This window comes from Protopterus annectens, chromosome 3.part0 (genome assembly GCF_019279795.1).
Source record: "Protopterus annectens isolate FY-2018-M chromosome 3.part0, PAN1.0, whole genome shotgun sequence".
Lineage (NCBI taxonomy): Eukaryota > Metazoa > Chordata > Ceratodontiformes > Protopteridae > Protopterus > Protopterus annectens.
In genome coordinates this window covers 121,464,151-121,478,168 of record NC_056731.1, presented here as the reverse complement: position 1 = coordinate 121,478,168, position 14,018 = coordinate 121,464,151, and the positions used below count along the sequence as shown (strand labels likewise).

At 43.8% G+C, this 14,018-nt stretch overlaps 1 protein-coding gene across 1 annotated transcript in view; it reads right to left on the bottom strand.

Annotated features, from left to right (window-relative positions):
- Positions 1–14,018, bottom strand: part of LOC122796778 (macrophage mannose receptor 1-like) — a 2,090,270-nt gene that overhangs the window by 622,707 nt on the left and 1,453,545 nt on the right. The gene's annotated exons all lie outside the window — the stretch shown is intronic.

Genomic DNA, 14,018 nt, shown 5'->3' with positions numbered 1-14,018 from the left:
CTCAGGATTGTCTTGCGCTAACCTTTGCATTTCAGCTATATGCATTCCTGACCATAGGTACACTGATGCAGGCAAGTATGAGACTGTAATAGCCGTAGACTGCAAATATACCATCTGCAAACTTATACGGATTGGGTAAGAACCCAGCACCCCAATATGGTCTGTACAGATCACACATATTCCCATCCAATGTGGGTTAATTGTGTACACCTGCATTCCAACTCTAAAAACACACTTCATCTACTATCTCTGTCATGCATGAATCTCATGCATGTATGTTCAACTGTCACTGAAGTCTTCTGTGCCACTCTACCTATATTACCAGGTCAGACTTTGTCACCAGCTGAGCTTTAGGCAAAAATCCATCAACCACCACACAGCAGTAGCTCAGTGTGATGAACAGTGCATATGTTGTTAATTTTTCCACACACAGACCACGGTTTGAATCCAGGGACTGGTACTAAGATGTATTTATAGTAGACAAGTAGTCTTGACTATTTATAGAAACAGTCATATAGTATTAACAGATATTTTTTCCACAGGACTTACAGGTAAAGAAATGTCTGTAGTAGATTTATGAAGGGTATACTAATAATCTGTGTCCAGAGGTACTAGTGTGTAAACAACAGTGCTCAGCAAATTGATAAGACTCCATTAAATAAAATGTAATGAAGTATACTGCTTTTCCAACTGAATTAGACAAATTAAATGTTCTACTGTTGGCACGGCTGTATGTCTGGTGCATCTGTTAATGTGTGCTGATAATCCAACCCCATGCCTATGAATGGGGTCTATATTAGAACATCGAAGTTTCAGAACTTCGAATGTTCTAATATCGACCCCTATGCTGAAAACATCGAACATACAGAACAGCGAATGTTTAAAACACATACACACAACACAAGCACACCAAACAAACAGCAATCCACACACATACACCTAAACTCTTACATCTAACCCTACAGTAAACTGTACATACACTACTATCTACCCACTTACCCTAACCCAAACCCTAGCCCTAAGGTCCGTCACTATCGCACACACACACACACACACCTCACCTGTGCCCTAACCCTAACTCACCTAACCCGCCCTAACCCTCACATCCACACAATCGCACACTTACCTGAACCAGACCCACAACTTTCCACCACAGTGCTGAAAATAGCAAAGCGATAGGAACAGACAACCAAATTCTTTCCCTAGGAAAGAATTCAGTTTTCTGTCACTTCACTATTTTCAGCTTTCGCTGAATAGGGGTCGATATTAGAACATTCAAAGTTCTGAAACTTTGATGTTCTAATATAGACCCTATGAATGACAGCAGGATAGTTATATACTCCATGCACTGTGCATGATACATGTCTCTTAAGTGTTATGCTTTCACAGTTAGTGATCACTGTTGTCAATAACCTTGGACACAGATATAAATCCAGTTGAAGTATGCCAGTAGCACACTCACACAACGTCAGTACAGGGCACACCTTGTTGGTTATATATGTTACCCTGTCATGTTCAAGTCCCCTGTAGTTATGTACCTATAGTTCTTACAGCTTGGCCCATACCATTCCATGTTGACAGCTTGAGAGGTATGTATGTGCTACAGAAGCTATAGGGCACATGTAGATGTAAAATAATGGCAGACCTGTAGAGTATTGAGCACTACACTTGTGAAAAATATAGCCTACACAGTTATTAGTGGAATGTTTTTCTTTCACCCCACCCCTTATCTGCATCACAAATCATTATTCTTATACTACGGGTATGGTTTTATTTCCACATATGTTGTTCTCAAAACCTAATGTTGGGCCTTGTGTTGTATTACTGGTTTATATTTCAATGGTTGCATATTAACATATCTTGTTGAAATTCTACCATTGCTGACCTTTTGCCGTAACTGTTACTGGCATGCTGATACAATAATGGCTGTCATTTCATTTATGCCTGTGTTCCGTATGATATGCAATTCTATTGTTCTGGGTTAATTGGTATACCCATGCATGCTGTTATAACTAACATTGAAATGTGTTGTTCATAACTAACCAATACACTTTGAAAAGCCTCAACACCATAGCACGTTTGGGTAGACCGATCTCAGCATATCCGCCTGTCCCGCCTCATCTGGCTATGGCACCTGTAGCTGCCTCGTCTGCTGGTCTTGCACTACCCTCGAGTGGAACTGCCTCAGGGGACAGGGCCTGACCCACCCCAGGCTTGGGTGTGGACAGGATCCTGTTACCCTCAATCAGTTCTCATGAATGGTGAGCAGGGTCATCCAGTGGGATTTGGATGACCAACTGCACCAGATAGACACAGACTGGCAGACCTCGAGGGATCAGGCTGGCCCCGACACCCAGCCCCCAGTGCAGCCACCTTCGCGGCCATGAAGGGCAGTGGTGACTGCCCATGGGTGGGGACCTCAGTACCACTGTTTCCATCTGGGGTCACTTGGTCCTCCGATTCTCAACCACCCTCCCCATCCAAGGTGTTTACCCCCTTCATGTGTCATACACTGCCCCGTTTGCTGTTTTTTCTGTCTTGTCTGTCTGCAAATGCCATCTCTCCTACCCAACATACCTCCCCAAATGTACCTACAACCCTTCCCCAACATTCCACTCTCTTCTTAAAAAAAAAAGGGCATCTGTCCTGCAAAAAAAGTATTGCCCCATACACAGGTCTCCATTTCGCACCCACATACAGTGTTATCAATCAATCACCCAAGCAATTAATCAACAAAGTTATGTCACCCCACACCCCTCCCCATGGGGTGTGAGGCTCCACATTTCATAGTGTTCACATCATGCACAGCTGTTGCTGTACAAGAAATGAAGAGCTATGGTCCTTTCCTACACCTGTTCTGAACATCCCTACCTGCTTTTCATATTGTTTTTGCCCCTACGTGCCCCGATTTCATCACTTTCCTCTCACACCCTTTTCATTTTCTTTTTTTGAAAATAGCACAGGTTTAAGTGGGGATAAGCACCGCTTAGCATCACAGCGCATTGTGCAAACCCACTTAAAACTGCTTTAGTCACCATATCTGACCCAGACACTGTTCTGCCCAGCAGTAAAATAACCATCCCTGCTAGGTCTTGAACCCAGGACTCTCTGACATACAGTCAGAGCAACACATCACAAGGCCAATTCAGCTGTAGAGAATTGTGGCTGTTCTTGTAAGTATATCATTAAGTACAGTGGTGTAACATTAGTGAAAAAAGACACCCCTTCCAAATACTGGACCCAGGACTCTCTCTGCTGCAATCAGAGGAATACACCACCTGGCCAAATCAGCTGTGGAGAATTACTGCTGTTCTTGTAAATATATCATGCAGTACAGTGATATAACATTAGGGAAAAAAGGCACACTGCCAAATATTGAGCCCAGGACTCTCTGAGCTACAGTCAGAGCAACACACCACTAGGTCAACTCAACTCTGGGAAATTGTTGCTGTTTTTGTCAATATATCATTCAGTACAATGATATAACATTAGGGAAAAAAGACACCCCTGCCAAATATTGAAACCAAGACCCTCTGAACTACAGCTCAGTGCAATACACCAGTAGGACAGCTCAATTCTGTAGAATTACTGGTGCATCTATGAAGATATCCTGATTACCACTGACACTACTTATACATATAATGTGATAAACAACAGCTTACCTGGGCCTGTGATGCAACCACTGAACCAGTACACAGCCAAAGACATGTTGATTGACCCATGGGAGGCTTACGATATCAGGTAGAGCTGGCAACTGCAGAGACTGTTGCAGAATGTCCACAGTTGTGTCGTCTGTGTATGGCATGGTTGTCATCAAAGGTATTCTGTGTGCCGAAGTACTGGCCATGCAGTGCAGATTGATGTTACAAAAGCATGACAGACAGGTCAGTGTCGCACATCATAGCCATCCAAACACACATGTTCATGCCAATCCTGTGTAACACAGTGTATATATGCACATATGTCTTGCAAATACACCTCCCATAATAGTGAGTCAGTAGCTCTGTTACATTCATAGTATGTCTGACATCTGGACACCCAGAGTTCAGGCCCACAGTCCAGTCTGTTGCACGCTAACTACATTCTTGGCAATACAACCTAGAAATAACTGAGCTCTGCAATGCCCAGCAGAACTGGTTGCTGCTACCAGAGTCACTGCCACCAACAGTAGCACGTCAAAGGCCTGGAGTGTGGGATACATCTCAAATAAGAATAGGTTTCCTAAATATCCCCTACTACTCTCTGGATGGTACTACTACTTAATATATGTACCAGAGGCACATGCCTCATCTGGACTGTTATGGGTACCCTCACCCTGGCAATGTTGTGACACAAGAGTTGAAACTGCTCCCTCACTGACATATATAGCTTGCTGTCCCCAGTGTCTTCACAATCCCCAGTATGACACCTGGCCAGAATGCAGCAGCTGCAGACTGCTACACATGCAGAAGTATGCTCCAATACCTGCTACAGATCTACCATACCTCCCAAACACCTAGAACCGGACATCCACACAACACCCATATATACAGGGTTGGGAGGGGATGTTCACGGGACAGAGATATGTATCACAGTCTCCCCCTGCAAACATACACAGCTTATAGACCAGCATCAACTGCAGCAACACGCACATTCAGATAAAAATGATGTATGACACTCACATCTGCCTGTCTCCTTACTGAGCCCAACACACATTGTTAAACAGTAACCTGCCACAGAATCAGAAACTCTGTTAACAATGGCCAAACATACCATGCACAACTGTGGGCATAACACATTAATCTAAACAGTGAACAGTATTTCTACATACCCTCTGTGATGCTGTAGCTCTCACACCTCGATAATGGCCTCCTCACAGGCTAGGAAAAGGGTCAAAGCCTACATGAAGGCCTGAATTACAGGACTGTGTTCCCATGCCATTGTCTAATGGCCATGCAACCCAGCTGTTCTGCAGGCTATTAGCAATTGTGAGTCACAGACTGGTGCACAGGCAATCACATGTTCATAAGCATTACCTACAAAAGGCAAGTTGCTGTCTATGGTAAAGAGGTCTGTAACTTTCTTCATGAAGACAGACTGTGATTTCCAAGGAAAAATACCACTGGATTTCTGCTCACAAAGGAGTACAGCACTATACCAGGTATGTCATACAGTTAACCATGTATGGAATGCAGATGGGGGGATGCAGTCATGTGAAATGGGAATGTCAACAGTAGGTCTCAGCAACATATCTCGGAATGACTGTTGCTATTAGTCTGCTGTCTAGCACCAACAGTCTTGCCTTTTGCCTCTGTCTGGAGTGACATAGATTGCAGCTCTGTCCCCTGAGTCCCCCCAGCAATGATCAGCCCATGTAGACATGCTACTAGATTGTCTGTTGTACAATAGTGACAGTAACTAATTACTGGTCGATACAGCTGGCATATCAGATTATGTAGAGTCATGAGCCACTCTTGGTCTGCGAATCTCATAACAAGGTTATTTCAAACACTATCCGGATGTTTCTGACTGTTTTTGATGTACTTTGGCTAGCTCACTGTGTACTCCACACCTGTATCTCATTGCCTGACAGACATGGCTAGCATACCTGCTGACCTCCTGCAGCAGGACAGCAGGTTATAGGCATTAGTAGTGGGGGGACACAGGCTGCGCCTCAGCAACAGTATGTACATATTGACCATACAATGTCATGGAAGGAATACAGTACCAGATATTAATGTACGATTACTGTGCTCCATGGTGTCTGGCATGTCACAGACACATTCCCCACACTTTGGGGACACCCATTACATATTGTTGAACTGGCTTCCATACAGTCAATCATTTGACTAGTATGGGGTCCACATATCTCAGGCACCTAAACACATTCTGCAAACATCTGGGTACTGCAGATATCAGACACCTATGAGGAGGAAACCATACACCACATATGCACTGTTCTCAGTTATTGTGTAGCACAGATGTTGCTGAAATGCCCACATGCACTTGTAGTACCATTCACCTATTTGTCAGATGTTGGCTATATGACATGGTACTCTAACGCTGCCCATTGGGGACACACCACAGTTGATGGCAGTGATGGGTGTGGACACATAACAACACAGTCTGTCACAGCACACAGGCCATAACCGCTATACCTAGGACCATACAAGGTTACTAGGCTATGGGCCCTGGGCCCCCATAGGCCTAGCCCAGATGTTAGCCCATGTGTGAGCAAGGCAGAACCTGATGCCCCAGTCCAAAAGGGACACAGGTGGTATCCCAAGAGGGATGTGCAGTTAACTATCCAGTTATCCAGGTTCTGCCTGCAAAGGTATAAATAGCTACCCTGCCTGATGTGGACAGGGTGACCATTCCGCAGCAGAGTGAGTGTGTGGGACACACATCTGAGCTGCCAGGAAGAACAGCTGATGTCACACACCAGCAGGTTGAGGGTGTTTGTGTCTGTGTTAATAGAGTGGAGCTTGAGTTGCACTTGTGCAGCAGTCCCAACAATGTGGAGTCAGCGATTCCCTTGCATGCCAGACAGAGGTCACCTCTGAGGAGTATGTATGAAACTGGGTAGAGGGTTAGTCACATGCCTGTATGTGTATGGTACATGTTTGCAGCTCTGGTAATCCCTGGTGAGGAAGCTTTGTGATGTCCCCAGCTGCTGCATGTGCTGTTTGAGGTGAATGATGAACAGGCCATTTTACATAATAATGGGCCTTATTGTGGGGAATACAGGGATGTTAGGCCCCCATGTCCCTGGATGACATACCCATAGGTATGAGGTGAGATATGTAGAAGGTTTACCATAGAACTGAAGCAACATGCTGGTGACATGTCATGTTGCCATTGACCTGTGTGTACAGATTACAAACGACTGATTGCATGCATAGGATGTTGTTGGTACTGTGATAATATGTGGTGATGTCACTCTCCCCAAACAGGTTGACACTGCATGTCCTGGCATGAGGCCTGAGGCCATGTTTTTGGCACCAGTCATATATCTGCATGACACCCTCCTAGGCAGATGTCCACATCACTAGGGAGTCCAGTGACAGCACACAGCATGTAGTCTTCTGCAGACATGGTTGGCTATAGGCCAATGGCTGTGCCATGAACCACAGATGTGTACGTCACACATAACAGAGGCCAACACACAGTAAAACAACTTATGCTGCTACTTATGGGTCAACCACTTGGTGTGGATTCTCCAATGTGTTTTACATGGGTCATGTCAGCATGCCAGTGCGCTACCCCTATGGTAACATATTGTGTGATGCACACTTGGGAGTGTGTATCTATTATGGGTAGGTGGGTTTTACTGTCAGAGACTTTCTCCAGATCAAGGTAGGCCGTGCGCACTGTCACCCCCTGTCCATGGCTTTGGACATATCAAAGAGGTCAACCAAGTGTAAGAGACATGATCCCTTCCTTGACAAACACTAACAACAGTAGTAGGCTGACACCAGAGCATACCATGTAGACAGGCTATGAACAAACAGTAACAGGTGCAACAGGTAAATGCATTCGAATACCTCATAGCACATACAACAAGTAGCATGAAACATTTGGATCAGGGGTGCAATGCATAATGTATTGCCACTATGTTGCAGATAGCCACTTACATACTATGGTGATAGACTGTGGGGTATGATGTGGCAGGTAGTGGTGGATAGTGGTGGCAAATGTGGATGTGCAGGGTGTATACATAATGGTGAGCAATGTATGCAGTCTTGTGATATGTTCCCCTGTTTATGACTGTCAGATGGGATGTTTAGATGTTGCACTCCACCCTTCTCAGAAGCTGAGTCCAGTGCAATTATTGATGCCCTGAGACTCCATCACTGTGTGCTGTTGTCAAGGACTCACCATAACCAGCAACAATGCACTGCACTGTAGGCAGACCTGGTAGCAACAGTGAATGATGTGGGCCACCGAGACAGGAGCTATGAATAGGTCCGACATCCTGCTATGGATATCATGCATCATGCACAGCAAAGGGCTATAGCTGTAGCCAGGGACTGTGCTGGCACACAGGGAGGGCCTGCTACACATCCACCACTCTCAGCCACAGAGAAGTTCCTGGCAAACCTGGTTTAAACTACCAACTCACAGGAAACAATCAGTACATATATCGTGGAGGTGGATGGCACAGATTCAACAGCCGACGAGCGTCCAGGTAATCCTCCAGTGGTCATCAGGTTAATACTGTAGTATTCATAGTGGCAGCCTCTGCATACCTGTACACATGTCAGGTCAGTCTGCATTTGTGCGTGGGTTTTTGTAATGCACATATGTGCACACATATTGTGAATATCAGCAATTTGGGTAGTATCACAGCTTGTACAGTACATGTTGATAAATGCACTTATTATCCTGTACCAGTGCCACATATGTGTATGTTGACAATGCCTCTTCCCCACAAATCCATAGGTGCCATTGGTGTGGCTGGGAAACATCAACCTGTAGCCGGTGAGTGTGGAACTGTCTGGTTATGGCTCACCTATACCCTAGGCATGTTAACGGCTAGCGGTTTGTCATGGACATGACTGTTAAGCTTAGCCATATTGCAATACATGCATGTTCACTTGTGGTGGGGTTCACTGCAGTGCATCACACTGGTAATCACAGTAGCATATTTGCAGGAACTGCAACATATTAGCACTTAGTTTTGTATAGGTGTAGCCAGTCTGCTATACAGGAGTGCATTACTATTGTGCAAACGGGTGCACTGTGTTTTAGGAGAAGGTCCATCACATACTCTGACTTGTCACATATCTCACAGGTGTATACTACTAGCAACATTAACTGGATGTAGCTGCACTGTATATTGTTGAGGGCCTGTCCAAAGTATGCCTGTATAGTCTGATTGTGTGTTGTGCATGGCATCAGCCACAAAGTACGGTCTGTATAATGCAATGCCTTTGTGGCACCTCACGTGTGTGTGTGTGTGTGTGTGTGTGTGTGTGTGTGTGTGTGTGTGTGTGCGTGTGTGCGTGTGTGTGTGTGTGTGTGTGTGTGTGTGTGTGTGTGTGTGTGTGTGTGTGTGTGTGTGTGTGTGTGTGAATCAGGAGACATTACAGTGCAGTAATTAAGGATGTCATGTTGTCTTCCCCTCACAGGTGACCATGGGGGTTGGAGTGTGTCCCCCTCACAACCTGTCAGTGTCTCATGAAACTCTGATAATGACAATGGCCACTGTGAGGCACAGGTGGGGTTGTTTGGGTATGAATCTGTCCCATTGGTTGACATCCCACTTCCACTCCCAATGTCCCCACACACGGTCAGTATGCCCACACATACCCAGTCCCCAGGAGCCAAAGATATTTGGCAGAAAACAAAATAGGAAGGCAATAAAGGACATCTCCTAAAGATTTATTGTTGTAAGCACTTTTGTCCACTCTTACTAAATGAACTTCATCAGACAACACCAAGCAAAAAAAAAAACACATAATTTAAATGTACAGACCAATGATATCACTTCCTGTACTAGTTCCTAAAATGTATTAACAAAAAAAAAAAAAAAAATATATATATATATATATATATATATATATATATATATATATATATATAGTGAACAATTTAAATTTAGCACATATAATACATCTATATCAAAAACAAAACTGCATACAAATTAATTTATGTGAATAAAAACTCTCTCTCCAAAGATTTCAATTTCAGTAAACATTTTAGGGTACATTGTTGATTTAAACCTGGGAACACATGGGCATTCAGTTGGAGCTGCCATATCACCTCTCTTTCTTCCAGAATTAAAGACCAGGGGTCTCTCCGGATATCCTTACAAACTAGTTTCAATACAAAAAATGAAAAAGTGTGCCCTGGATAGTTAGAAATATGGCTGGCTAAAGTGTTGTTGGAAGTCTGTTTCCCAGTGTTACAAAGGTGTTCATAGACACATTGTTTAAGATGTCTCTGTTTTTCCAACATAAAAGCATTCACATGATTTACAGTTAGCCATATAGACAACTCCATTGGTTTCACAATTACATTTGCCTCGAATCACAATCTTCTGGTTGTTAACCTGGAAAAACTTACCTTTATCAATATACTTGTAGGAATTATATATCCCACATTTGTACATCCTGGGGTTACTTATAAAGGGTTTACAAAGTCTTTCCAGTAATTCTTTGAGATTAACACCCCTTTTAAAAATCGTTTTAGGCCCATTCCCAAGTTTGACTCTAACAGACAAATCTTCAGAAACCATACTCCAATTCTTCAAAACAATTTTCCTAAGGACTTGGGCATCAACAGAAAATGGTGTAATGAAACTGATGCTGTATTCATCCATTGGTTTGATGCCTAATACTTCACCTCCAGATTACTGCTAACCTCACCAACAAAAAGGAGAATGGGTATTTTTAAACCCATATTAAATAGACAGGCTGGCCTCCCAACCCCCATGGTTAGCAGTAGTCTGGATGGAGAAGTATTTGTTTTGTTTTGATATAGGTGTATTATATGTGCTAAATGTAACTTTACATTTAGCACATATAATACACCTATATCAAAAACAAAACTGCATACAAATGAATTTATGTGAATAAAAACTCTCTCTCCAAAGATTTCAATTTTAGTAAACATTTCAGGGTAATTTGTTCATTTAAACCTGGGAAGACATGGGCATTAAGGTGGAGCTGCCATATGAGCTCTCTTTCTTCCAGAATTAAAGACCACGGGCCTCCCTGGATATCCTTACAAACATATATGCGTGTATATATATATATATATATATATATATATATATATATATATATATATATATATATAAATATATATGTATATATACCGTGGTGGTGCAGCGGTTAGCGTTATCACCTCACAGCAAGAAGTTCTCCCATTCAATTCTTGGCTGGAGCGCCTTCTGTGTGGAGTCTACATGTTTTCCCCGTGGTCAAGTGATGTTTAAAGACATGCAGGTAGGTGCATGCGTGAATGGGTGTGCCTTCTTTGAAGGTTGGGAGTCAGGCTGGCAACTCAGCACCATAAAAATCCACTGCCAATCATTAGCGGACCGGACTTCCGCTGTGGTGACCTCTAACCGGGAAAAGCCAAAAGACTTGTGTGTGTGTGTGTGTGTGTGTGTGTGTGTGTGTGTGTGTGTGTGTATATATATATATATATATATATATATATATTTTTTTTATACATTTTAGGAATGAGTACAGGAAGTGATGTCATTGGTCTTTACATTTAAATTGTGCGTTTTTTTTTTTTTTGCTTGGTGTTGTCTGATGAAGTTCATTTATTAAGAGTGGATGAAAGTGCTTACAACAATAAATCTTTTGGAGTTGTCCTTTATTGCTTCCTTTTTTGTTTTTTGAGTTTTTCAGTTTGTGGCTTACAAATTTTCAAAGATATTGGGCAGTCAGAGGGTGGTGGTATCAAACAGGTGAGTGTGGCGACTATGGCATCTGTCACTGTAGACACTAGCTGGGTCTATATTATAACACTGAAGTCTTAAAACTTCAAATGTTATAATATCAAACCATTTAGATCAAAAGACTATAACATCGAACACTCAGAATAGCGAACTTTTTCCCAGGGAAAAAATTTGCTGTTCCGACAAACATACACACAATACAAGCACACCAAAATAAATAATCCACACACATACACTTCACAAAACCCTACACTAAACCATGCATACACTACTAGCTATCCACTTACTTTAACCCAACCCTAACCCTAAGGTCCGAAACTACCGCACACTCACCTTACCCACTCCCTAACCCTAAGGTCCCTAACTATCGCACACTCACCTTACCCGCTCCCTAACCCTAAAGTCCCTATCGCACACTCATCTTACCCGCTTCCTAACCCTAAAGTCCCTATCGCATACTCATCTTACCTGCTCCCTAACCCTAAGGTCCTTAACTATCACACACTCAACTTAACCCAATCTGTTCACACACTTACCTTAACCCAGTCCGTAACCTTTGCTCCACAGTTGAGGAAATGGCGAAGCTGCAGAAATGGCCCACTGAATACTTTCCCTAGGAAAGTATTCGATATTCTGCAGCTTCGCTATTTTCAGCATTCGGTGCATAGGGTATGATATTATAACATTCTTAGTTTTAAGACTTCGATGTTATAATATAGACCCCACTAGTCATACCCAGAGACCTGGTGAGGTCTCACACAGGCAGAGTAACATGAGTGCAAGAAGGAGGACTGCTGGCCATCCAGTCCCTGTCAGAGATGCTCACAGCAAGTATCACCTGACGCATGTTTTGGTCCATCATGGAGGCACAGGCACATTGTGAGAGTTACACCAGATAGATGCTCAGGGTCATGGATGCCATGCTGGCATGCATGACTCCCTCCACAGCACTGGTGATGCCTTATGTCATTCTGCTGATGTAATAGATAGACAGTGGGGTAAGACATTTTCAGTCCTTAACAGTGCAATGTCTGTGCTTGAACATGTGATGGGAGTAGGGCATAGGACACATGGATGTAGGTCAGCAACAACATCAGCTGAGAGCCCACATGGCCATGCATAGTCACACTCCCATAGTGGCAATACCATCAGCACTACCAAAAGGAGGGTGCTGTCCACACCATAACATGGCAGGCCATGGGTATGTGCTCCTGGGTGGTCCCATGATGGACACAGACCCAACAGACACCAGTCACCATCAGGAAGTAGTGCCACATCTGGCCCTGTGCATGGTGGTGCCAGTGCCACTCCTGGCAGAACCAGTTCCTGTGGTCGTGGCTGGAGATTGTGAACTGTATATTCTGCCATGTATGGTCCATAGCTGTCCAACATACCCTCATGTAGGGCTAGCACATGGCTTGACTGTGTGCATGCACACTCACACATCACTGTCACATGCAGGTCACCAACAGATGCACACAGCTCCTCTCCATGGCCCAGCTGACTGGCACCCCTCCAGATACACACATAAGATGTCAACTGTATGGCACAGTCTAGGCCTTTGGCAACCCACACCAAACTCTGTGCATGTGATGATACCTGTGCCACATCCCTGTTGTCCATACCATCGATGGGGGAGCATGCTAATATGTGTCTGATGCACAGGGTGAATATAATGCAGTTAATGACAGTTTGTAGTGTAGTAGTGTTATGCCTTGTAATGTGCTGAATGCTGGCAATTGTCATGTGTAAACATCAAACTGTATGTACCTTTGTGCCATGATGCTTTATTGCTGTTAGTTTTGCTCACTGAGTGTTGTCTCAAACACCTTATTCTGTTTCTGTTCCAGGTATCTAAGTCATGGTGAGCTGCTGCCATTACAGAAGCTCAGGATGGGGGAGTGCCAACGTGGAGACATTTTCATTGCCAAGGTACGGCTGTATATTTGCATGTTAACCTAGGTGCATATGCATTGAACAATGTGTGAGAGACAATGGAGGAAGGTGGTGTAACCTTGCACGCATACTCCTTCACACAACATGCTACTTTTGATACATGTCACCTGGGAGTTCTGTAGGATCACAGGTTCATAGGTACAGAAGAGGTTACTAGATTACTGGTCCTGGGTCCCTTACAAGCCTAGCCATTACTTTATCCCCAACAGAATCATCAATATGCACCTGTAGCCCCTGGCATTACTGGACACAGGTTGGACCACTGGGACAGATGTTTTCTCTTCCCATCCAATCAACCTTAATGCAGTTGATGAGGGTCTGCATGGTACTATGTTTTACATGTTTGGGGAGTGCATTCCTGAGATACGGCAGCCTCTGGTAGATGAACCTATCTCTCCAGCAGGTGTTTTTGCTGTCTCATATGTGATTCAGGCCTGTCATGCCGGTAATGTGCAGAGAGTTATACTCACATATATGGAGCAGCTGTTGAAGGGCTAAGCACAACATTGCCATCTAGGCATGCCACGGCCCACCTGTGGACAACCTGTCTGATACCAAATGGGGCAGTACTGATTCAAGGCTGTTGTCATGGAACAGGTGTTGAACGCCATGGATAACCTTTGTGGGTGTTAACACAGCCTTTCTAGTTGGTACAGATTTCTGCATA